This window comes from Cyclopterus lumpus, chromosome 13, assembly GCF_009769545.1.
Source record: "Cyclopterus lumpus isolate fCycLum1 chromosome 13, fCycLum1.pri, whole genome shotgun sequence".
NCBI lineage: Eukaryota > Metazoa > Chordata > Actinopteri > Perciformes > Cyclopteridae > Cyclopterus > Cyclopterus lumpus.
The window spans coordinates 11,813,643-11,839,938 of NC_046978.1; positions in this window are offsets into that span (position 1 = coordinate 11,813,643).

Here is a 26,296-nt window from a genome sequence, read left to right on the forward strand (position 1 = left end):
TTTGCGGGGTCAAAGCTCACACTTCCGGTCAAGGACAGGAAGTTCCACTTCAGAATAAAACCTATTATCCTGCCTTCAGAATAAAAGCTTCTTCCGCCCAGAAACAGCCATTGTTAACGATCTCTCCAGAGAAAACCTACTGTCACCAGAACCCATACATTTCATTCATCCGGACAACCAGAAAATATCTTGCAATCCACATTACAGTTAATAATACAGTGATCATACGCATATTTTCTTAATACACATTCTTCAGAATATTCCTCATAATATCCCTCATTAATTATCTTTATGTATTAATTTAAAACAGACTCTCATTTACATATGCAAGTGTATATAAAATCCACTACAACTCAACAACAACTAGCTGTCAGTCTCTCGCTAGCCGGTGGCTACCAACGAGCCAGCCGGCTCCCTGCTGGATGCTCCTGTCCATGCTACTGCTCTGAAGCGGGTTGCCTGATAGACTGACTGCAACAGGACAGTTGAGCGCTTGCCGCCCTCCAGTCAGCATGTAGATAACATTGGGAGTTGACTGAACTGCCTCCCCCATTTCTTCACCTTATCCATCAACAATCTTTCACTCAACTCCGATCACCTGTGGATTATCCTGACGTGCCTGTCACTTCTCCAACAAGACCTCAGGCATTATCATTACATCCTCCCCGGCTGGCATGATTCTGCAATACTCCACCTCGCAACTCCTCAAACTCAACAACTACTCTGCTCTTCCGTTCATCTCAGCCAACAACAAACTTGGACTCCTCCGTCGGCTCCGTTACATCCACAGAGCCTCCCGCAGAAACATCACTACAAGTGCAATAACCATCCCGGCTCCCTCCTCATTTGAACACCTTGTCTTTAAACTGTCTGGTCCCAAACCCCTGGTTACTGCAGTCATTAACTGCCCCCCAAAACCTAACCCTGCTTTCCCCACTGATCTGGGTGAATTTCTCACACAACTCTGCGCCCTCTCTCCATCTACAGAACTCCTGGACATTTTTACCTACTTCAACATCACCCAACATGTCGACTTTCCCACCCATAAAAAAGGACACACACTGGACCTGGTCTGCACCTCCGGCATTACCATCAGCAATCAAACCAGCATTGACATCTCTGACCTCCTGGCTATCACCTTGGACATAGACATTCCCACCCCCCATGTTAAGCAGAGTCACACCATAACGTCCCGGAACATCAGGTCCATCAACCTCCCCTCGCTCTTCTCCACCTTGGCTGCCATCGTCTCTGCCACTGCCCTGGTCAATTACTATAATTCCTTGTAATATTAGTTTGTGAAATTAAAAACATGTAGATGGTAATATAACAAAAACACTGTCATATTTTCTATTAGTTATGGGCATTAGGGCCACCTATTTTAACTTCTAAAATACTCAACTGTATACTACAACGATGGGTTTCCTGCTATTAAACCTTACAAAAAAAGGAATGTGATGAATTGGCACAACAGACATTGTGCTGTAAACCTTTATCCATATAATCCCAATAAAATGCTGTATTACATACCGTTTAAAAGCTTGCTTATGTAAACATTGACATGTTTCATAAACCAGAGCATTAAGGTATACACTATTAGTTGTGTCTATCAAAGTGGCTCTTCTACCTGTTTGTTGGATTAGGTGTAGAATTGGGCCATGATCAAGAGTGTGATAGAAAAAACACGGGATTGAGAAAAATATATATAAAACTGCTTCCAATTTTGTCTCTAAATATTTACAATTTAACATATTAACAAAATGTAAAAAGATCTTTCAAGCATCAAATTATATAAAATTACAACAGTATGGATGTGTTCATTCTGATGGACAAACCAAAGTGTTCATGACAAAAGTAAATGCAGCCTGGCACATGTTATCACATTAGACAGTCTGAGCAAAGTAAGAGCACACTAACAAGACCAGAACGCCATTCAATTTGCATCATCGGCCTTGTGTTAAAAATCATTGGAAAGTTAATTTACATGAGAAATCTATCTCACATGCTGATTGTGTTGATCCCCCCTCTTTGTGGATACAAATAGTCATCAGCAGAAAGGCAGGCAAGGAGACAAGGCTATGCTTAGCAAGGAGCTAGGAGTGAAAGGGTCTGCACTGAAAAAAAACACAATTCATTTGAAAGAACACTTTATAGGCCTACATAGGAGTATCCCTGCATTTCTCCAATATAAAGTGCATTATCAGTGAAATTGATAGTAATATAACCCGTACTAGCAAAAATTGTACTTTACATTTGGTTTTAATAATTCATATCCTTAACCCATAAACTTATGGGGGAGATCCTTTCAAAATACCACATTAAAACACCAACAGCTATGATTAAGTTCATACAATTGGATTGCGATTGGATGGATATTGTCAATATACCTTGGAAAGCCATACATCCTGGGATTATCCTAAAGGTCACTATAGGTAATGTTATAGTGTTAAGTAAAAAAATTACATTACAAACATTAATACCGTTGGGATAAATGGATTCACAAGAGTCACACCCAATTTATTTAAGACTGTTTAGGGTTCCCAGTATGCAGAAACGTTCACATACACACCTTTGTGGTTACTGTGAGAACCTATTTTCATAGATATGAGGGGTGATGGTTAAGGGACACCTTTGAAAAGCCCTATGCTTTTTTCTGTGCCAAAATTCTACTTTAGAGCATTATTCAGCTCCTTTAAGACAAGCTAGTATGCACTGAATTATGGACCTTGATGTTCTTCAAGCACATTGTCTGCATCCATCTTATTATTTATTTATTTAATATAAAGCATAACACTTTAATTTCCTTTTGCTGTGTGCACATTAAGACAAATGGAACATTTAAATTCATTGATTACCAAAACTGCTGCTGTTAGAATTTCCCAGTTGTTCACAGATCTGTGCCAGCACAACCGTTCACGGCAAGTGTGATGAGAGAGGTGATACAGCTCAAGCAAAGAGCATCAGATAAAGATGCCTCTATTGAGGTTTCACTTGGAATGCTTCCAAACAGACAGTAAGATCGGTTTCCGATTCCTCCCATCAGACAAATTGAGCCCAGTGGCCAATTATTCCCATTGCCAATTAACCTTGCAAACAGCCCACTCTCAGCTCAGACTGCCAAATTTGCTTTTGCCTGTCACGTCGACACCACTGATGAAAACGGACAGGAAAATTCTCTGCCGCCGCATAGATTGAGCCAGATTTATTGTGTAATCCATACCAGCTCCAATAGGGTTTACATACTCAGGGGGACGTTGAATGAGTGGCAAAAATGCAACAAAGACTTAACTTTTTTTCTATGTATGAGTATGAAGATATGTCTTTGGCTTCATTACTCTGGCATTAATTAACCAAACAGCTGTGTACAGACATAAAAAACAAACAATATGACATGAACGACTCATGACATACGTGCTTTTAACACCATGTAGACACGCAGCTGCGATGTGAATGCCATTATTTACAGACTAGCATGCACACTTTGTGTTTACAGTCCCTGGAGGATTTCAAAACTATCCACTCAGTGGCAGATGAGAGCCAAAGGTTACTTTTTAAAGTCACAGCAGAAAAACAACAAGGTTCACTAGTTTCTCTAAGCATTGCAGCATTGATGTGGGGGTGTCCGCCGCCATTGCCCTTCGCATCCTGTACTGTACCATCTCATGTGCTTTCAATTACATCTTGAAAATGAATAGAACACAGGATAATGCATTGTACGTGGCATAGTTAGAGCTGTATTACCTAACAGTTCAATTCAATTCAATTCAGTTTATTTTGTATAGCCCAATATTACAAATTACAAATTTTCCTCAGAGAAACAGAGGAGGGCCAGGAGCATAAACCTGTAAAGATTCAATACTAAAGAAATATGCAAATCTAGTTTTTTAAAACCCCCCCGAGTATAAAATGTTTTATAATATACATCTCAGGCATGATGAAGAAATAATCATTTGCATGAGTCTATTGCCAACCTCCAGTGATTTAATTAACTGGATGTGGACAAACAACCCAACCATCATTATATGGATATAATGCTTGTTCTCCCGTGCAGGCACAATACTAAATATTGCTGTGGGCTACAGAATCTTGAATGCTGATGGTTGAATTTACAGATGGGTTTTGGGAGAAGGACTGCAATGGGATAGTGCTTGACCACATGGAGGTACAGGTGTAAATGCACTCATGCATTGGGGATAGATTATGATCCAATTGGGCAAACCACAAAAATCGGAAATGTAACTGCGTTTTTAGTCCACATACAACTACGTGGGCGTCAGAGATTTCCGGTTCGACCCACAGAGTTCGGGTGAGCTTACTAAAAAAATATTGTACATTTTGGGCACTTGAAGTGCAATCGTCCACCTTCCTCCTTTTGTCTTCTCTCAACGCACGCACACACACACACACACACACACACACACACACACACACACACACACACACACACAAAAGCACACTTTGTCTCTGTCCTCAGTCCTGACAATGGTGCTACTATATAATGCATGAAGGTTTTGGGTGGTTGATTAACGCATATTTGTACAAGATCTGTGGTGCGCATTGGCTCTCATAACTAAAGTTAAATACCAACTAATTTTTATGAATATTAATAACGGGTATGTATATATTATTTGTGTTGCATAAAAAAGGTATGCAAAGGCACATAACATGGCAAAAACAGCAACAGAAACCAAACATGGATGTATTTTGGTGGATGTGTCATATGCAGGAGGTTATTGCAGAAGTCTAGTTGTGTGGCTGTTTTTTTTGTCGTTAACGTGATTTCCGAAAGAGAGGGTTTGATCAAAGTTGAAGCGGGAACTGTGCAGCCATATGGAGATATGATGTGATCAATTCAATTCAGTTTATTTTGTATAGCCCAATATCACAAATTACAAATTTGCCTCAGAGGGCTTTACAATCTGTACACATACGACATGCCTGACCTTTGACCTCACATCGGATCAGGAAAAACTCCCCAAAAATAACCTTTCACAGGGAAAAAAGGGAAGAAACCTTCAGAGAGCAACAGAGGAGGATCCCTCTCCCCGGATAGACAGATGCAATAGATGTCATGTGTACAGAATAAACAGCATTACAAAGTTACATAAACACATTACATGAATATGACAATGTATGAATGGAACTCCAATCCATGAAACAGACGGAGGTAGAGAGGAGAGGGCGGGGTGCATCAACAGGGCCAACGCGGGAGGCTGGCTCACCAGGCATCAGACACCTCCAGGTCCAATGGACCCTATGAGACGTGAGTTGCAGGCCATAAAACCAAAACAATGAGTTAAAAATACGGATTTTTGCAGCTTTAAGTATATTAGTGCTCATAGAAGCGGTTCTTCAACATTGTGTAACATTTTGTTTATCAGCAGGGCCATGGCAGGAGGCAGGGCCAAGGAGGCAGGAGGCATCGCAAATGAGGCCAGGCCCTTGAGGCAGGGGGCACAAAGGAGGCAGGGCCGCAGTTTTATTCTTTTGGGTCGCTACACCACATCCACGTCGTTTGATGAAACCTCAAGCTTTTAAACCTACGGTCTTTTGATTGTTGTGACCAAAATTCTAAACTGATCGGTAATAATAATAATAAACATTCTGGTCCGACTAAGTCAGTAGTCGGCCCTAATAATATTTCTGCCTCTACCTCCTGTCACAATACCAAAATTATAACTTCGAGACGATACCTGCCATAAATGTCATTATACCTGATACCATGATACCAGAATTCGATACAATACCATAAATACAATATGATACCACAAATACGATACTGGTGTATATATTTATCTATAATAGTAATAAATAAAACATCTGTATGGTTCCCTTTGTTCCTGCCCAGCTTTTTGAACACTTAACAAATTGCATTAATATTAGTTTTAGCCTACAACAAGATATTAATAAAAACTATATAATAATAATAATGCATTCTATTTTTAAGGTACTCTTCATTCAAGAATCAGCCAGTACATAGTTAAAACCAACTATAATAAAAAAAGGAATAGTTGATACAAGTCATAAAACTCAACTCAAAGTCACAAACGCCTTCCTGAATAAAAATGTTTTTAGGCCAGTCTTTAAAGAGTCCAGCGTCTGCCCTTAGGTGGTCAGGGAGACTGGTCCATAAGCGGGGCGCTGCTGAGCAAAAGGCTGATCGCCCATGGTGCGGAGCTTGGTGTTGGGGACCCAAAGGAGCGAGCTGTTTGTAGATCAGAGGATGCAGGTGGAGGTTTGGGGAGTAATGACTTCTTGTAGGTTTTTATGCATTTATGGGTGAGTAGAAGGACTTTGTAGTCAACCCGGAATGAGACAGGGAGCTCGTGGAGGAGTGGAGAATGGGTGTTGTGTGCTCATATTTCCGGACTCTCATCAGGATCCTGGCAGCGCTGTTTTGAATGTATTGTAGTTTTTGGAAGTTCTTGCCAGTGATCCCAGTCAAGAGTGAAATACAGTAGTCCAGTCTAGAGGAGATAAATGCGTGGACGAGCTTCTCTGCATCTGACAGGGTTAAAGTGGGGCGGAGTTTGGAGATGTTTTTGAGATGATAAAAGGAGGTTTTGCACAGGTGTTTTATATGGCCATTAAAGGTCAGGTGAGGATCAAACCTAACTCCCAGATTAGTGACTGTGGAGGAGAGGGGTATGACCTGACCGTCAAAGGTGAGATGAGTTATGGAGGATGACTGAACCTGGTGTGGAGTGCCAACAATAAGGGCTTCAGTTTTGCTACTGTTTAACTGGAGAAAGTTGTTGCTTATCCACGTCTTTATCTCCCCAGGACAGGCGGTGAGACATGACATGGCTGCAGAGGGGCTTGGGGCAGTTTTTATGTAAAGCTGTGTGTCGTCAGCATAACAGTGGAAGGACATCCTATGTCTGCCGATGACACGACCGAGGGGGAGCATGTAAATAATGAAGAGGTCGGAACACCACAGGAGACTGGGAGCAGTCTGTACTTGCATCTTCCCAGTGAGACATATTCAGTTCTGCCAGAAAGGTAGGACTGAAACCACTTGAGTGCAGAGTCTGATAGTCCAATAGTGGTGTAGAGGCGCTCTAGGAGGAGAGTGTGATCAACTGTGTCAAACACAGCAGTCAGGTCCAGGAGGATGAGGAGTGAGGGTGACCCTGCATCGGCTGTCATCAGCAGGTCATTCATAACCCTGAGCAAAGCCGTTTCAGTGCTGTGGGCTGACTGAAATCGTGACTGAAACTTTTCAAACAAGTTGTTATGTTTGAGGTGGTTCTGCAGTTGAGAAGCGATTACCTTCTCTAACACCTTGGACAGGAAGGCAAGGTTGGAGATAGGTCTGTAATTGGCTAGAACCCCCGGGTCCAGGGTGGGCTTCTTGAGAAGGGGACGGATGACAGCAACCTTGAGAGTAGGTGGGACATAGCCAGACTGAAGGGAAAGGTTAACAACCTTGGTGATGAAAGGACTGAGAGTGGGGATATGTATCTTGAGCAGAGCAGTGTGAATGGGGTCCAGGATTTCATTTTTTTGTGGATTTCCTCAACATGGCTCTCCTGAACCTCAGCGAGATGTAGAGGAGACAGCACACTCGTAGATAAGGTGTTGGTGTCAGAGGGAAGCAGAGATGGAGAGCTGGACATCAGAGAGCGAATGTTGTTGACCTTTGATCTGAGAAAGTCAATGAAGCTGTTGCATTGCTCCTCTGTAGCCTCAGTTGATTGTGGTTTCAGGAGATGGTTTATGGTGGAAAAAAAGCTGTTTGGAGTTGCCAAGTTTTGAATTAATTCATTATTAATTAACCCGGAATAGAACTGTGAGCGAGCATCTTTAAGGGAGTTGGAGTAGGCCCTTTGATGCTCACGGTAGGCCAGTTTATGGACAGTGAGCCCAGAGTGTCTGCAGCGTCGTTCCTGGGCACGCCCAGCTGTTTTTATTTTCCTTAGCTCATGTATGAATAAGGACTCCAGTAGAGCAGGTAGGCTCTATTAATCCAAAGTCCGTCGAATAAAATAACTTTAAAAAGTCACATAAATCACACAAGCGGTAACAAAGTATCAAGAGCCAGCTGACTGATGACTCACAGGTGTGGCAATCACTCCAGGCGTGGCAATCACGGCAATGGTGCCATAATAGCAATGATTATACACCGCTATGTAGGCCGTTTGTCCGTATATGACCAGATGACTACATTGTTTCTTCCATAAGTATGAGCAATTGTACAGAACGTTACAGATATGTGTTTGAGGTGAAACCCCTTGGTCTGTGTGGCGTTGAAACACGTTTAGCAGACGGGTCTCTGTATGTCAGTGGGCTTTCCTGACTCCAATGTCAGAAACACTGGCTGGCCAGTTGAGAGCCCCCCCCCCCCTCCCCCACCACCCCAAAACAAAAACTCTTCTGATTTACACGATTCACGTTTAAATAGTATTTAAGTACTATTTTAAGTATATTTAATATATATTTTTGTCTTAAATTGGGACTACTTTAAGTATACTTAGTACACTTTAAGTACACGACTGTGTATGTGCTAATATGCATGCCGATAGTTCACTTAAAGTATATTTTCATTGCATTTGAAGTATATTTGAAATATATTTTGAGTATATTACAAATATGTAAACTTATAGTGTGCTAATTGTATACTTTTGATGTACTATAATCACATTCTAAATATATTAAAATTGTGCTAATAATATATCAAAAGTAAACTTTTAGTATACTATAACCACATTCTAAAGATATTAATATTGTGATTATAGTATACTAAAAGTATACTTTTGGCTTATTCTAATTATGAAGAAAGCACACTTTGTTATTACTATGCTATATTACTTTGTACACTACATAATACTATTGTCCATTAATATATTATAAATGTACTACCAGTATCCTAAAGGCTGAATGAACTTCCCAGATAGTAATTGTAGAGTATTCTAAACAAATCTTATAACTCAGCTCATTAAACATGCTCATTAAAGAAATGCATTCAGTGTAATACCTTGTTGTACCGCCATGATTGTGAATTTTGTAATGGATCTCTGTTACTGGATGTATATGAGAGTGGAATAATAGTGAGTTGTTGACTGCAGATGCTCATCGCACCAACACATAGTCACATGTAGAGAGAATGTAATGTTGTTTTATTAAAAAGTTAATCGCGGTGACCCCTTGATGGGAAGAGACGAGGGTTTCACTTGTCACGAAGTATAGACATGCATGTGCATCAACCTGAAGAACAACTCCGCCTGTGATCCAATGTATTGCCTGTATTCTTGACCAATGTGGTGAAGTCACTCCTTCTTTTACCTGTATATTTACAGTATGCAATTACCGGTTCAGGATTCGTAGGTTTGCTCTGCAGACAGGAGAACCACGATTGTGGACTGTGGCCCAGGGGAGGCTTGCGAATCTCTCAGCTGAGACTGTACTCAGCGTTGTTTTTCACATAATTAAATACGCTTTATTATAACTATAATAACAAAGGGACCAAGACGTCCCTTTGTTATTATAGTTTAATAAGATTTCTGAACACTACATAATCAAAATCACTTTATTGAATTAAAGTTTACATGTATAACTAAACAGACCACAACAATGAACCATCAAACATTGAACACAAACAGGATCCAATATCAAATAAATAGCTCCAACACATATCTTTCATCACTGGTCGGACAGCCACGGTTATTGTCCGACGATAGATGTCATGTCTGCCATTAAATAAATGCTTCAGTTTTATCAAAAGTAATACGTTAAACGTGAAGTGATATGTTAAGAGCACTGTATGTTTACTCACCAGAAAGTGTTCTTTTCCAAGTTTCTTTAAGTATGGTCAATAAATAATAATAAATAATGTTTACATATTTGTAATATACTCAAAATACATTTAAAATATCCTTAAAATACAATAAAAATATACTTTAAGTGAACTATCTGCATGCATATTAGCACATACACAGTCATGTACTTAAAGTATACTAAGTATACTTAAAGTTGTTCCAATTTAGCACAAAAAATATATTAAATATACTTCAAATTGTACTTAAATACTATTTAAGTACTACTTCAATATATTAAGTAGAACATTAATTGTTCCAAAATTGCACACTTTTAAGTATATTTAGTAGAGCTTCAAGTATGCTAAGATTAAATGTACTTAGCATATTTATTTATAACACAATTAATATATAAAAATAATAGCATGAATAAGTTTACTTACTAATTACAAAAATATATTTATCAAATGTGCTTTAAATACATTGTTTCAATGCTATTTTAGAGCATATTTGAAATATACAAAAAATATGTTAGATAACAAAGAAGTACATTTAAGTAATTGCTCAGAACTTACACTTAAAGTATATTTTTCTTATAATATATTTCTTGAAAGTATACTACAGAACAATTATTTTAAACTGTGTTAAAAGTATACTTTTTAAAACAGGTTAAAGTGTGACTTTAGTATACTTTATATATATTTGCAGAAAGTACACTTCTTTGACAGTATATTTGCAATATACTATTGACATTTTAAGTATATAAATGCAGTTCCTTTTTTTTTTTTTTTTTAAACCAGCCTCATATGTTGCCTGCTGCACTTTGCTTTTGCTGAGAATACAATCCAGAAACACTGCAGGGCTTTCACAAATGGAAAAAGCAGAGCATAGACAATGCTTAGATACTTGAGGGAGGCATTACAGTTTTAACATGTGGATGCAAGCTCTTGTGTTTACTGAAGGGCAATGCATGAAAAGAGGCAATTTTCTTCAAGTGGAGTTTACGGTAGCTTACAGTCTTTTCTAATAGTTAAATGTTATTTTTATTGTCACATAGATGAAATTTGGCCTCTCAAACATGAAGACGGGCAGACCTGGGGACCGAACGGCAACCTTGGATTAAAGGGTGAGCCGCTCCTCCACTGAGTCACAGCGACCTCTCGAAAGTCTGTAGTCCATCATTAAATCTAAGATTTCAATAAAACAAATCTAATCAAGTGAAAGGACTTAAGTAATCGAGAGTGCAACTGTGGGTCAGTGGTTAGTAGGTCCGTCTTTCAATCAGAGGATCAGCAGTTTGATCCCCACTCACGACCCTAGTTGATGTGTCCTTGAGCAAGACACTTAACAATAAATTGCTCCCCGTAGTTGGGTGTACGAATGTAAGTCGCTTTGGATAAAAGCGTCAGCTAAATCTAATGTAATGAGAGCCTTTGTATTTTCTGATAGTACTTGAATAGTAAGTTTAATTAATTTGATCACTATTTATTTATAATTGAATTAGTCATTGTGAAGTTAGAGATAAAAAAAAACAAATTATCAAGTTCAAGAACACTAAAGTCTATACTTGTGTCCTTGTGGAGAATGTGCCTCCTACGTTGTGTGAGAGAGAACAAACTTCTGAGGTTTGATAGGGTTGATAGTGTGGATGCTTTGACCCCATGCTTCAGCCTCACAATGTAAGTTCTTCATCAATAACTAATATATCCACAGCCTTGGCCAATATATATAGTATAACATGTCAATGAGGAAACCAGAGAGACATCCTTCAAATATATAGACTTCTAAGGATGTCTCATCTCCCAGAACATCCACGAGCAGCTTTTTTTAAAGAAACAATATTTCAAACTAATATTAGCACATTTATTATCGGGCAGATCTGATCTCGCTGTTCATAAAATGTGCCAATTTGAGATCACACTGATACTATCACCCTTAATTTAACAAGCATGTTTACAATATATACAATACAATAAAATAAAATGGCAGGATCTGTCCAGGAGTGATTTATTATACAGTCTAATTGCAGTTGGCAATAAAGTTCAGATACAAGGACAGTTACAAGAATCTGTCCTTGTGACAGCGGAGCTGAAGCAGTCTGTTGGAGAACGTGCCTCCACAAAGTCATCCACTACTGCCCTGTACTCCTCCTCCTGTCCGTCCTTAATACACCCAACCACTGCAGAGTCATCAGAACTTCTGCAGATGGCATGACCCCAAGTTGTACTGGAAGTTAGTGGTGTAAAGGGTGAACAGGAAGGGAGACAGAACAGTTCCCAGTGGGAACAAAACCACTGACCACTGTCCCAGACAGCACACGGCCCAGTCTGACGCCTGTGGCAGCAGTGGTTAGATGGTGTTGAATGCACTGGAGAAGTCAAAGAAAGTGTTGAACCAAACAATTATCTCATGAGAGGGATATCTTTGTCATTGGAGCTTCTTTCTCTTCAGCTGAAAACTTTTAAAATATTAATGTCTGGAGCCACAGTAAATTCTCTTCTGTATTGATTTGACAAATAATTCCAAATGAAAACGCTCTGAATTCATACATTTCTTTTTAGAAGCCTCAACATTATCCGTTTCATACTGTATCACTATTCACATTTTTGTTACAGACAAGCTCAACATCTGAAGTAAAGGCTACAACAAGTGCCTCCGGGTCTGAAAACTGAAGCCAATATTGTAGCATTCTTTCTAATGGCCATCAGGGGGCGACTCCTCGTGGCAAGAAGAAGTCTGATTGTATAGAATTATAAGTTAACCTACTTCTCAGTTGATTTGTTACCTCAGTAAACATGAGTTTATGGTAATCGATAGTTTCAAGTCTCCTTCAATAAAGCATGATGGTCATTTAGTAAATTAAGGCTCCATTTAGTGGGAAATAGACAATAAAGCAGAATATGATTAAGGGTGTGGCTACATTGTGATTGACTAATGGACTGTTACCAAGGATTTGGCCGGTCTAGGAGTTGTGTCTGGTTTCGTCATGGGACTTCTCCCCATTCACCATGTGTTTTTTAGTTCATGAAAGTTTATTTGAACCTTTTCGGTCATCTAAAAGTATCCTATCAATTAGCATCACTTTCTTGTGTCACTTCTGGTTGCAAAAAAAACAAAATGTCAATGTTATGTGTTAATAATGTAAACAATAGGTCAAACACTAACAATATCTGAAACAGCTGTCCGTGATGCTGCCGAATCTCCCAAAATACTCTTTCAGTGTGTATCTAAATCGTATGAATCAAGACTATCCTCTTGTGTGGCTCCGGAGCGATGAATAAATAAACAAGTGAAGCTCAGAGGACTGACCGGGCCTATCGCTCCAGCAGGAGGGCGTTCAAAGGACTGGTGAGTGCAGTAAATCAGTACTCAGCATTGCAGATGATCAAAGGCTTCAGCAGGTCCAACTCTCGCTCTCTAACCTCCTTCTGATCTAAAAACACCAATGGACCATGATAATCACAGTACTAACAGTGAACTAGTTAAACCATCTTAATAATTACCCCAGTGATTTACGTAACTCGACACAAAACAATGTGTGTGTATATGCCCTCCTTTTATTACCCCACGTCCCCAATTTACGGGGGCCAATTTTGTTCATGTGGTCACTTCATGTATTCATGAATCAATAACGAATATAATGATGCCATATATCAAATTAAACAGCAAAGCCCGATCTAACACACTTAGTAATCCATTCATTCATGCTCCAGAGACACAACTCAACAACCAAAGCAAGACATAAACCAAATATATAGATGAAAATAAACAACTGTCCAAAAATGACGACCCGCAAAGTTTGCATGTCATTTCCGCTAGCAGAATGCTACAAGCTAACCGCGGACATCTCCGTAAAGCCTGCAAACTACAGATTCAGTCCGTACCTACCAATCTCTTCTCAGACAAAACATCAACACAATGTCATCCAGCCCCAAAGAAAATTCAGCGAATGTACAGAAAAATGTATTACCTTATGATCAATTGTTAGCGTCGATCAAAATTGTCTGCCTGGCTCGGGCTCTGGGGGTATTTACATGACCCCCAGCGTCATGCGACGCCCCGTGACCTTTCCCTGGAGCAGTATCGACTTAAAGCATGCCAGGTTGGCTTGAGTACTACGGGTCACAAATCCACGAATCCAATTTAAGTTCTGTCAGGCAATAGATGAGATGGAATTGACATTCATTTTGAGGACTGGAGATATACAGATAGTCAATAAAAACTTTTTTCAGTCCTATCCATTTACACCTTATTTGCCTTGTGTGGAGCATATGTGTGTTTATTTTGCACTTTGGTTCAAATCATACCTCTCTGACAGCCACTAATACCTCAGTATCAAGCAAACCAACTCTAACACAGCCCTCTCATAGTGTCCCCCGAGGTTCTGTGCTTAGTCCCCTCCATTTCATCTTCTACATGGAGTCTTTGTGACTTCACGTCTCATAGGATCCATTGGACCTGTCTGTGTCTGATGCCTCCTGCCTGGTCAGCCGGCCTCCTGCCTTGGCCCTGCTGATGCGCCATGGCCCCTGCTGATGCGCCCCGCCCCCCTTCCTCTCTACCTCCTTCTGTTTCATGGATTGGAGGTCCATTCATACATTGTCATATTCATGTAATGTGTTTATGTAACTTTGTAAATGCTGTTCATTCTGTACACATGACATCTATTGCATCTGTCCATCCGGGGAGAGGGATCCTCCTCTGTTGCTCTCCTGAAGGTTTCTTCCCTTTTTTCCCTGTCAAAGGTTATTTTTGGGGAGTTTTTCCTGATTCCTGATTCGGAAATCACAACTAGACTTCTGCAATAACCTCGTGCATATGACACATCCACCAAAATACATCCATGTTTGGTTTCTGTTGCTGTTTTTGCCATGTTAAGTGCCTTTGCATACCTTTTTTATGCAACACAAATAATATCTATATACCGGTTATTAATATTTATAAAAATTAGTTGGTATTTAACTTTAGTTATGAGAGCCAATGCGCACCACAGATCTTGTACAAATATGCGTTAATCAACCACCCAAAACCTTCATGCATTATAGTAGCACCATTGTCAGGACTGAGGACAGAGACAAAGTGTGTTTTTGTGTGTGTGTGTGTGTGTGTGTGTGTGTGTGTGTGTGTGTGCGTGCGTTGAGAGAAGACAAAAGGAGGAAGGTGGACGATTGCACTTCAAGTGCCCAAAATGTACAATATTTTTTTAGTAAGCTCACCCGAACTCTGTGGGTCGAACCGGAAATCTCTGACGCCCACGTAGTTGTATGTGGACTAAAAACGCAGTTACATTTCCGATTTTTGTGGTTTGCCCAATTGGATCATAATCTATCCCCAATGCATGAGTGCATTTACACCTGTACCTCCATGTGGTCAAGCACTATCCCATTGCAGTCCTTCTCCCAAAACCCATCTGTAAATTCAACCATCAGCATTCAAGATTCTGTAGCCCACAGCAATATTTAGTATTGTGCCTGCACGGGAGAACAATCATTATATCCATATAATGATGGTTGGGTTGTTTGTCCACATCCAGTTAATTAAATCACTGGAGGTTGGCAATAGACTCATGCAAATGCTTATTTCTTCATCATGCCTGAGATGTATATTATAGAACATTTTATACTCGGGGGGGTTTTAAAAAACTAGATTTGCATATTTCTTTAGTATTGAAGCTTTACTGGTTTATGCTCCTGGCCCTCCTCTGTTTACCCATAATTTCCAACAAGTATCTTGTGGGCACTGAAGGCTTAAATTAGCATTAGCCGAAGGTTAATTGTGTAGGAAATAAGGGGAGACTATTATAAATCAGGTCCTCTTGCATTGTGCAGTAATAGTCATGGGTCTGCACTATAGTTTATTACTATTACTTGGAATCTACATTAAATGGTGCATGCTCCAGAGGATTTGGCAAGTTTTAAAACATTCTTTGAGCGAAGTTGAAGGAAAGAATAGTACATATTTGGTCGGCAAAACACAAGACTGCTTCAAGAAAGCGATGAGCCTTTACAGCTGGACTCAGATATGGTTAGACCTTTGTGATAACAGTTGTGAATAACTGCTGAGCACATGACGTTTCTGTGAGAGCCGTTTGAATTTCAGTTGGAAAAGTTTTCAAACTATGTTCCTGATGTTTTAAATAAAATGCTTCTTGAGTCATTGAATCAACAACTATGATAGGTGGCTGAGAAAGTAGAAAATTCAAATGATTTAATTTCTCTCATGTTCTTCTCTTTGGGATCCAATTTATGTTCTGTCAGGCAAGATGGAATTGACATTCATTTTGAGGGCCGGAGATATACAGATAGCTTTTTTTTCAGTCCTATGCATTTACACAGCCTTAGCTTTTCAGAGCACTGGAAGACTAATTAAACTCCTACTTATTTGCCTAGTATGGAGTGTGTTTATTTTGCACTTTGAGACTTCACAAACTATATATATCATACTGACATCATGACCATTCTGCAACAAATATTTTTCCTGATATGTATTTCTGATATAGGAAGCCTGCTGATTTGATCGTCCATCAGCAAATTAACTTTCGAATCACCAGATTGGAATCAAATGCATTGATGGAATGTGCATACTGAACGAGACCAGGTGTACAAGGCAAAGCGAGATGTTAACATGAGTCAATTAAGTTCGCCTCCCACCTGTGATGGAGAGCAGATTGCATTTTATTCAACAAGAGAGGAAATGAAAGTTCATTGGGCAATATTGTTGTGAGGAGCAGCCAGATGGGACTGTTTTCAGGGTAGGGAAAAAGAGAATCAGTGAGGGAAAATTAGTCTATCAATCTGACAGTTTCACAGGACATTATATAATGGAGCGTCCCTCTGGTGAGATGATAATAAGTTTGTTAGATTACTTTTGTTTAACCTTTCTTTAACCTTTATTTATGAAGACAGCCCCATTAAAGTACAATTATCATCTTTCACTTTTTCAAAAATTGTTGCCAAAATCGAGAACCATAATCTACATTAAAGCAGATTTAACTGACTACAGCTTTCTTTAAACAAGCCAGTAGGATTTCTTTAGACCAATTCAGTTTGACGTCTAAATGAAAGCTCACGAGAAGTGTTAAAGTCTACAATAACCGTATCATGTTAATGTAAATTAATTTAGTGACAAATGCAAGAGTGACTACTTTAGTGTCACTGAAGTTATTGCTCCATTGTTCAAATTTAGCTCAGGGTTATGTTTATTTCACTCTTCAACAGACAATTCTGCACTTGACTGAGTTCATTATATGAAGAACAGTAGTGTATGTGACAGCAGTTCTATTTCATCCTTCCTGACCGCCAGAGGCAGTGCTTAGCACTGGATATCTTCCGTCTCGCGCACACGCAGGTCGAGTCTTAATAACAACAGTCACTTGTGACCTCGGATGACCCCCAGCCGGGTATAAGTTCCGGTGTCATTCCGAGATCAATCCTTTTTCATCTTCTCGCTACGCAGTCTAACTATTATGTTAGCATCAGCTAAGCTGAACTTGTACAAAAGATAATTCTGAAGCACGTTGCGTGTAGCCTTGTGACCATTGGTCGGAGTTGCGGGTCTCTCCCCCTCCAAAGGCTGCAACAAGCTGTCCCTCTTAGGAGGGAGCCAGTGCGTTTCTCTACTTAGGACCATCGAGTCGGACGGGAGGACACACAGGGCCATCTTGGAAACGGCTGTATGTCCTGGTGTATATTTGGATAGCTTTTCTCCTATTAACCTAGACCAATTGTCCTCAACGGTTTCTACTTCTAAACCGTCTACCTGTCTCTTGGACCCCATCCCAACGAGGCTGCTTAAAGACGTATTGATTTTAATTAGCACCTCTCTGTTGGATATTGTTAATGTGTCTTTGCTAACAGGGCATGTACCACATTCCTTCAAAGTAGCTGCAATTAAACCTCTCCTGAAAAAGCCCACTCTTAATCCAGAGGTGTTGGCTAACTACAGACCAATCTCTAACCTTCCCTTCCTGTCTAAGATCCTTGAGAAAGTAGTCGCAAATCAGTTGTGTGACTTTCTACATCAGAATAGTTTATTTGAGGAGTTTCAGTCAGGATTTAGAAAAGACCACAGCACAGAGACAGCACTGGTGAAAATTACAAATGACCTCCTAATTGCATTAGATAAAGGACTCATCTCTGTACTTGTTTTGTTAGACCTTAGTGCTGCGTTCCACACCATTGACCATGTCATCCTATTACAGAATTTGGATCAGTCGATTGGCATTTCAGGTACTGCGCTAAGTTGGTTTAAATCCTATTTATCAGATCGATCTCAATTTGTATTTGTAAACGATGAAGCCTCAATGACCACCAACGTTAATCACGGAGTTCCACAAGGTTCTTTGCTTGGACATATTTTATTTACATTATATATGCTTCATTTGGGGAACATTATCAGGAAACACTCCATGCATCTATCGATCAAACCAGAGGAGACCAACCAGCTCGCTAAAATTCAAGAATGTCTTAAAGACATAACAACATGGATGACCTGCAACTTCCTGATGTTAAACTCAGACAAAACTGAAGTTATTTTACTGGGCCCTGAACACCTCAGAGATCAATTATCTGGTGATGTGGTTTCTGTAGATGGCATTGCCCTGGCATCCAACACCACTGTAAAGAATCTCGGCGTTATCTTTGACCGGGACTTGTCCTTTAACTCCCACGTTAAGCAAATCTCAAGGACTGCATTTTTTCATCTACATAACATTTAAAAAATCAGGCACATCTTGTCTCAAAAAGATGCAGAAAAGCTGGTTCACGCGTTTGTTACTTCCAGACTAGATTACTGCAACTCCTTATTATCAGGCTGCTCTAATAAGTATCTTAAGTCCTTACAGTTGATCCAGAATGCTGCAGCTCGTGTACTCACAAAAACTAAGAAAAGAGATCACATTACTCCTGTATTAGCTGCTCTGCACTGGCTCCCTGTAAAATCAAGAATCACATTTAAAATTCTTCTCCTCACCTACAAAGCCTTGATTGGTGATGCACCATCATATCTTAAGGAGCTTATAGTACCATATTGCCCCATTGGAGAGCTGCGCTCACTAAATGCGGGGCTACCTGTGGTTCCTAGAGTTCTAAAAAGTAGGATGGGAGCAAGAGCTTTCAGTTATCAAGCTCCTCTTTTATGGAACCAGCTTCCACTTTCAGTCCTGGAGGCAGACACAGTCACCTCATTCAAGAAAAGACTTAAGACTTTCCTCTTTAATAGAGCTTATAGTTAGGGCTGAATCAGGTTTGCCCTGGTCGAGCCCTTTGATATGCTGCTATAGGCTTATAGGCTGCTGGGGGATGTTTTAGGATACACTGAGCACCTATCTCCTCTTCACTCTCCTTATGGATGAATTTACATCTCTCCATTGCACCTTATTAACTCTGCTTCCTCCCCTGAGTCCTTGTGACTTCACGTCTTATAGGGTCCATTGGACCTGGAGGTGTCCCTGGAGGACTGAAAGCCAGTGGTGCACTGGCTTTCAGTCCTCTTCCTGCTGTGAACAAACAACAGCAATTATGAAAGCCAAGATACAATGTACAAAAGTTATTTATAATGATATATATTCAGAGCTACACAACCTATCACAGAGATAAAGATTAAGGGATGTTTCCCTAGTGAAACTGTTCTGTTTCCAATAATGTTAATAATAATAATGTTAGGGAAGGTCTGCGTTCTTTAACTTCAGTTCAGGTACATTCAACAATGACAAAAGTCCCATTTTACCATGTTTTCTTATCATAGCTCCTCACAAACACGTCATTGAAGTCTGTTTAGTATAAGTTAAGTAACTGCATAATGACCCTCCAATAGAAACCAGTTATCATGTTGGTCCTATGTGTAACTTTCAGAAAATCTTTGACACTGCAGTCAGCCTACTGTTGCTAGGCCATCAGACAAAACAGTGATGTAACATTTAAATTTTTTCAATATTCCTTTTTGGAGTAGCCACCCTGTGGACTCACCACCTGCAGGAACAAGCATCGGAGTCGGGTTCTATGTAGACCGGGCGGCGGGACGGGCAGGGGGCCTGGGCGAGCCGATCGGTGGCAGAATAGACCGGCTCTAACGTCACCACACTAGCGGGGAAAGAGCCAGAGCTGGTGCAGGAGGTGGAGCGGTACCAGCTAGATATAGTTTGGCTCACCTCCACACACAGGACATACCTATACAACAAATTTGTTTATGATTAAATCTTTTACTGGGGAACAAAGGTATTTACAAAAGCATAGATCTAGCTTCTTTATGTTGCTCTCAAAGTGCACCCAATGAATGCATTTCACTTTAATTGTACAAAAACATTTTCAGGGAGAGCATCTCCCAAACACCCCTAAAGGGTCCAAGGTCGATCCACCATAGTCTCCCGAAATGCTGTGGATACAATGAATGCTTCAAAGGGGCATTGGAAGAATCATGCACAAGAAGGCGGCCTAAAATTGACTAGAATCCTCTTTATTTTTGATGTAAGTGTAAGATTTGTTCAAAGCTCCAGGTCCCGTGGCCGCAGGAAATTTAGGATTCGATAAGTTAAAGTTTAACAATATTTAATGGCAAAGATAATACTCATGTAGCGTTCACGATCGTGGGGCCAGAAAGGAGAAACTCTCCACAGACGCTCCCAGGGAGCGCCAGACCGGGGCTGTCTTGAGTCTCCAGACCAGTAGAACCATCTCCCCAGAACAAATGCTTCGTCGTTAGTATGGTCATGCAAATGAATTCACACCTATGGGTTAGTTCCATTGGTCAGTTCAAAGGATGCCGCTGTCCTGTTTGCTAAGCTAATTAGTAAACAGGCGGGGTCAAAGTGCACACATCGGGTCAGGGACCGGAAGTTCCCCGAATAAAACCTACTATCCTGCCTTCAGAATAAAAGCAACATATCAGGTTTCAATCGGCATCCATTTTAACTATTGTCTAAACAATAAAACATTCATTCATTCTCATGCATCATACAGTTAATCATTACATTTGTCATTAACAAACAGAATAATAGAACAGTGATCCTCTCTTATGTTTCATAATACATTCCTCCAGAATATTCCTCATAATATCCCAAATTAATTATCATAACTTTCTTTATGTATTATTTCAAAACATAAACTTCTCTTATTTACATGAGCAAGTATATATAAAATCCACTACAACTCAACATAAGCTAGATGTCTGTGCTGTGTTGGCATTTGCCAATCTTTCAACTCCCACAGGGCTTTGTTTCCGCTTGACTTGTCAGATTTTTCTGACATGATTATTGTAAGGTGAATTGGCAATAAAACCAGCATGCCTCTTCCAACACAAGTAAACGCAATTAATTAAAATCCTGGCAACATGTTCTTTCCTTCCTTCCTTGTGAAGTAATGGTAATCTACTGCTCAGTGGGACGCAGCATTGGGGTGTCTGTGTCTGCATCAGTGTATTCTTGCGTGAGTGACAGAGCCAGGAAGACATCTTTTTTTAGTTTTTCGTCTATCAATCCTTTCCATTCTCTTCATTCTCTAACACATGTTAGAGGTTTTTTTTCATGTGTAAATTAGTTATTTTGTATCGTGTTTGCATTTTCAAGAGTTCCCTGTGTAACAGATGGATATAGGGCAGGGAAGAAGTCGCCTCAGATGTTCTCTTTTCCAGTATTTATTTGCTGCAGAAGACAATAAAACCCCAGATTGTCTTCTCTCTTTTTTCTCAGCAATATCAAGACAGGACTACATTAAATCCAAATAGCAATTCTCATCAAAAACATGAATCATGACATACAAGAGGAAAACAGTGACCCCAAGTGGACACAATAAATAACTGTGAGTTAGAGTGACTCAGCGAAAACATTAAACAAAGGAAAAACACATACCTGCAGAAGACAATAACACACCAGACTGTCTTCTCTCTTTTCCTAAACAAGCAAAACAGAATTTATACGGGGAAAATATACAACAGGGCGGCCGGAAGTAGCAAATACAAATGGCGCCAAAGAGGCAAAATGAAACAGCCTCAAAACGTATATTTTAAACATCTGATTGACACACAACAGGTAGACACCGCGATCGTATTATCGACCATTACTGTGTTTTACATAAACGGTTACATTTTTAAAGAATATAACAATATAATACAATATCATTTTCCCCCACAACTTACTCTCAGCAATACCAAACTGTTGTGAGGGAAAGACGGGACTACGGAAGCTCATGAGGTACAGAAGAGGTGACATAAAAAAAATAAAAAAAGAACTCATTAAAATAAAATTCACACACACTCAAGGATCGTTGAATAATAAACAAAAATAAAATATAATACATTAAAAATAAGAAATGACAAAGTGTATTTTGAACTCTGTTACACCTGTTCAAATTGTTTCAAAATTTGGACCAAAAGAATTTACTCCCTGAAGGTGCACAACCACTAAACTATCTCATCGTGGTTTTATTTTGGAGACCCAGCAATATTCTGCTGTTATCGACAATGAATTGGCATGGCAGTGCAGCAAGAGTGGGAAATCAGACAGGCCTGGTGTATCTGACAGTTTGTATAGAAGCAGCGAATCACAATGATCTTTGAGCCTTGAAGCTTATGAGAGACAAAGACGGGACATGTGATTGCAATCAAGGGGAACAATGTTGGGTGAAACAACTCGATGATCGGCTGTTCCTCACAACGTCTGCAAGACATTCCTGTCTCTGACAGTACATAGGTCGCAGAGCTTGATTATGAGTGTCCGGGCGATGGGCAGAGGTGGTTGGGAAACATAATTTCACTCTAACAGCATCGTAAGCGGCAATGACTCATGACTGTTGTGCTGTCCCGCCTGTAAACAGAGAAACGTGTAGAGATTGATGATTGTTGTGGTGCTGGGTGGTGGTAATAGCAGGTTATCTCGGCCTGTACACATTCTATTCAAACAGATCCCTCCCTCAGGCCTCCAAATAAAAATCCCATCATGGGCGATGGGTGAGGACTGATAGAAACAAAGCTCGGCCCTGAGACTTCAAAGGGACTGTTGTCTGCTACATGGGGGTCTGTGTAATACAATTTCAGCGTAAAGTATAGCACATTTCTGCATGTAGTGCAACCATTACGTCTTGCATGGTTCAATTTATTTTTATGATAATGGCGTATATATAATTTCTCTTGCATTCATCCCAGTATAATTAATGTGTGTAATTAAGATTTCCATTACAACAGAGCAGCTGTTGTTAGCTTCATGCTGATAATAGACTTAGATCGGACTTAGATAAATGTGCTTCGTTGATTAGGTTAGGAATTGCTCAGCTGTTTAGTTTTAACTTTGAGCTTCTTGTTTTATGTCTTGTAAGCAACCCATCTCTAAATGACAGTTATTTCCGAGTGCTTGGCTGCTGTAGATGAGATTAAGAGAATATAAAGTGGATCAAATATAATTAATGCTTATGTAAAATTATTAATCTCCTTGTCAGTAATGTACCTCATGTAGTTTTGTTGTCGTGAGCTTTGGCTGCTGGATGATTGACTGGAAAATGGAGACTGACTTGGATAAGGTCAAGCAAAAGACTCGGCATTGCCCACTGGCTCCCTTAATTACTGTAAATAAAATAACTGACTATTTCTGTGAACCACTCTGAAAAGTTTGAGCAGGTAACCAAACTGCTAAATAACAAGGTTTTATCAAAATGGAACAAAATTGTCCAGCATAAAAAAAAATTACTGGGCTCTGAGAGGTTTACAATTTCAGTCATAACCAACAATTTGGCCCGGTTAATACATCGGCCATATATTTTCATCAGTATACGTCGACCAATAAGAAACAAGAGATTTGCAGTACAGAAATGCCAAAATAGGTTTGAAATGGAGTAACTGGGAATCAACTACATAGTTTATCTACCAGAAAGCATGCACAAAAACTGTATCGAGCTTATTTGTTCGACTGGCAACTTTTTCAGGTCTCTGGAGACGCATATGCAGATTGCCTACCGTGCAAACAGGTCGCTAGATGATGCAGTCAAGATGGGACTGCACCATATGCTGCAACACCTTGACTCCCTATAGGGACATATGCAAGGGTCCTGTTTGTGGAGCTCAGCATTCAACACTATCATCCCGGAGGTACTTCAGCCTAAACTCTCCCAGCCTTCACCTGTCTGACAGACAATCACATCAAAAAATCACATCCAGCACCCGGACTATAAGCACTGGCGCCCCCCAGGGATGTGTGCTCTCCCCACTGTTCTTCTCCCTCTACACAAACGACTGCACCTCGTCTGTTAAAGTTCTGAAGTTCGCAGACAACACAACGGTCATCGGCCTCCTCAGGAACGGTGATAAGTCTGCGTACAGATGGGAGGTTAAAAAATCTGCAGCGGAACAAGCCCAAAACTGTGATGACAGTGGTCTTTAGGAAGAGCCACCCAACACTCACCATACTCAACGGCATTGTGTCTGCGATGAAGAACTTCAGGTTTCTGGGATCCATATCTATATTATTAAATATATATTCATATTGTACATACTAGTTCAATGTTAATGTTGATGCTTAGTTTGTGGGTTCTTCTTTATTGTCTTTTTATATACCTGGTTTATTTGTATAATATATGTACGACCAGAGCAATGTGTAACCGGAGTCCAATTCCATGCATGTCCATGCCAATAAAGCTGATTCTGATATGTTGCTGGCAACATTGGCCACAATGTACAGGCAGTAAGCACTATGTTGGGCTCAATCAACTGATGTTAACTAGAAATGCACAAATCTATCTGCTGTCGAGCAAAACCAGATGGTTTCCTGCTCATCGGCCATGGCCGTTGACCAGTCAAGGAGTTTCATGTTTCTCTCATGTTTCACATTTACACACGCGTGCGCATAATAGTTTTATGTCGGCACACAGTGGCACAAACGCTAACGTCACAGCCACACACGCACACAAACCAATCATTGTTTTGAATAATGTACTCGTCATTTTGCCCAAGCCTAATATTTGGCCAATCTGTTTACCAAATGTCAATATCAGAATTAGTCGGGCAGTTGTGTCAGAGACTGAAGAAAATTGGCAAAACCAAACATGCAATGAATGCAACTTGGATACAAATCTACATGTAAAGTATGCTGCATATGCATAATAGAATATAAATATCAGAGAGTGCTTTAAATAGCGGTCTCAGTAAACTGTATTTCAGAAGATAAAGAGCACCCGGTCATACAGCATGTGGACTTTTGTGTGCTTCCTTGAGCTTGAAAGAGCAGTTTGTGTTAGTGTAGCATGCTTGCCTTTGTGCAGGGTTTTTAATCTTAATCTAAACTACATTAAATCATCTTGCTCATGTGCCTCTTTCAAAATGCAATGAGAAACCGCTGTTTAATAGCTTGCAATGTATGTTCAATTTGTAGTATGTGATATTATTCCTTCTGTCTGCAAACCCTGTAAAAAAAAAAGAGTTGGCTGAGTTGCCAGTACTTTACCATAAAAAATAAAGTGACACGTATAATACATTACGGTATGTTTTTGTAAAAACAGCAGTTCTACCGTAAACCTAATTAAAGTATTTGTCAGTGAAAAATACAGTATAACTGTATAATATATTACGGTACTTTATTGAAAAGTTAACGGTGAATTACCGGCAGCTTAGTTGCCAGTACTTTACCTACAAAGCCTTGATTGGTGATGCACCATCATATCTTAAGGAGCTTGTAGTACCATATTGCCCCACTAGAGAGCTGCGCTCACTAAATGCGGGGGGCTACTTGTGGTTCCTAGAGTCCTAAAAAGTAGGATGGGAGCAAGAGCCTTCAGTTATCAAGCTCCTCTTTTATGGAACCAGCTTCCACTTTCAGTCCGGGAGGCAGACACAGTCACCTCATTCAAGAATAGACTTAAGACTTTCCTGTTTGATAGTGCTTATAGTTAGGGCTGAATCAGGTTTGCCCTGGTCGAGCCCCTTGATATGATGCTATAGGCTTATAGGCTGCCGGGGGATGTTTTAGGATACAATGAGCACCTATCTCATCTTCTCTCTCTCCTTATGGATGAATTTACATCTCTCCATTGCACCTTATTAACTCTGCTTCCTCCCCGGAGTCTTTGTGACTTCACGTCTCATAGGGTCCATTGGACCTGGAGGTGTCTGATGCCTGGTGAGCCGGCCTCCCGCGTTGGCCCTGCTGATGCGCCCCGCCTCCCCTCCTCCTCTCTACCTCCTTCTGTTTCATGGATTGGAGTTCCATTCATACATTGTCATATTCATGTAATGTGTTTATGTAACTTTGTAAATGCTGTTCATTCTGTACACATGACATCTATTGCTTCTGTCCATCCGGGGAGAGGGATCTTCCTCTGTTGCTCTCCTGAAGGTTTCTTCCCTTTTTTCCCTGTCAAAGGTTATTTTTGGGGAGTTTTTCCTGATCCGATGTGAGGTCCTGGGACAGGGATGTCGTATGTGTACAGATCGTAAAGCCCTCTGAGGCAAATTTGTAATTTGTGATATTGGGCTATACAAAATAAACTGAATTGAATTGACCGTAAAAAATAAAGTGACACGTATAATACATTACGGTATGTTTTGTAAAAACAGCAGTTCTACCG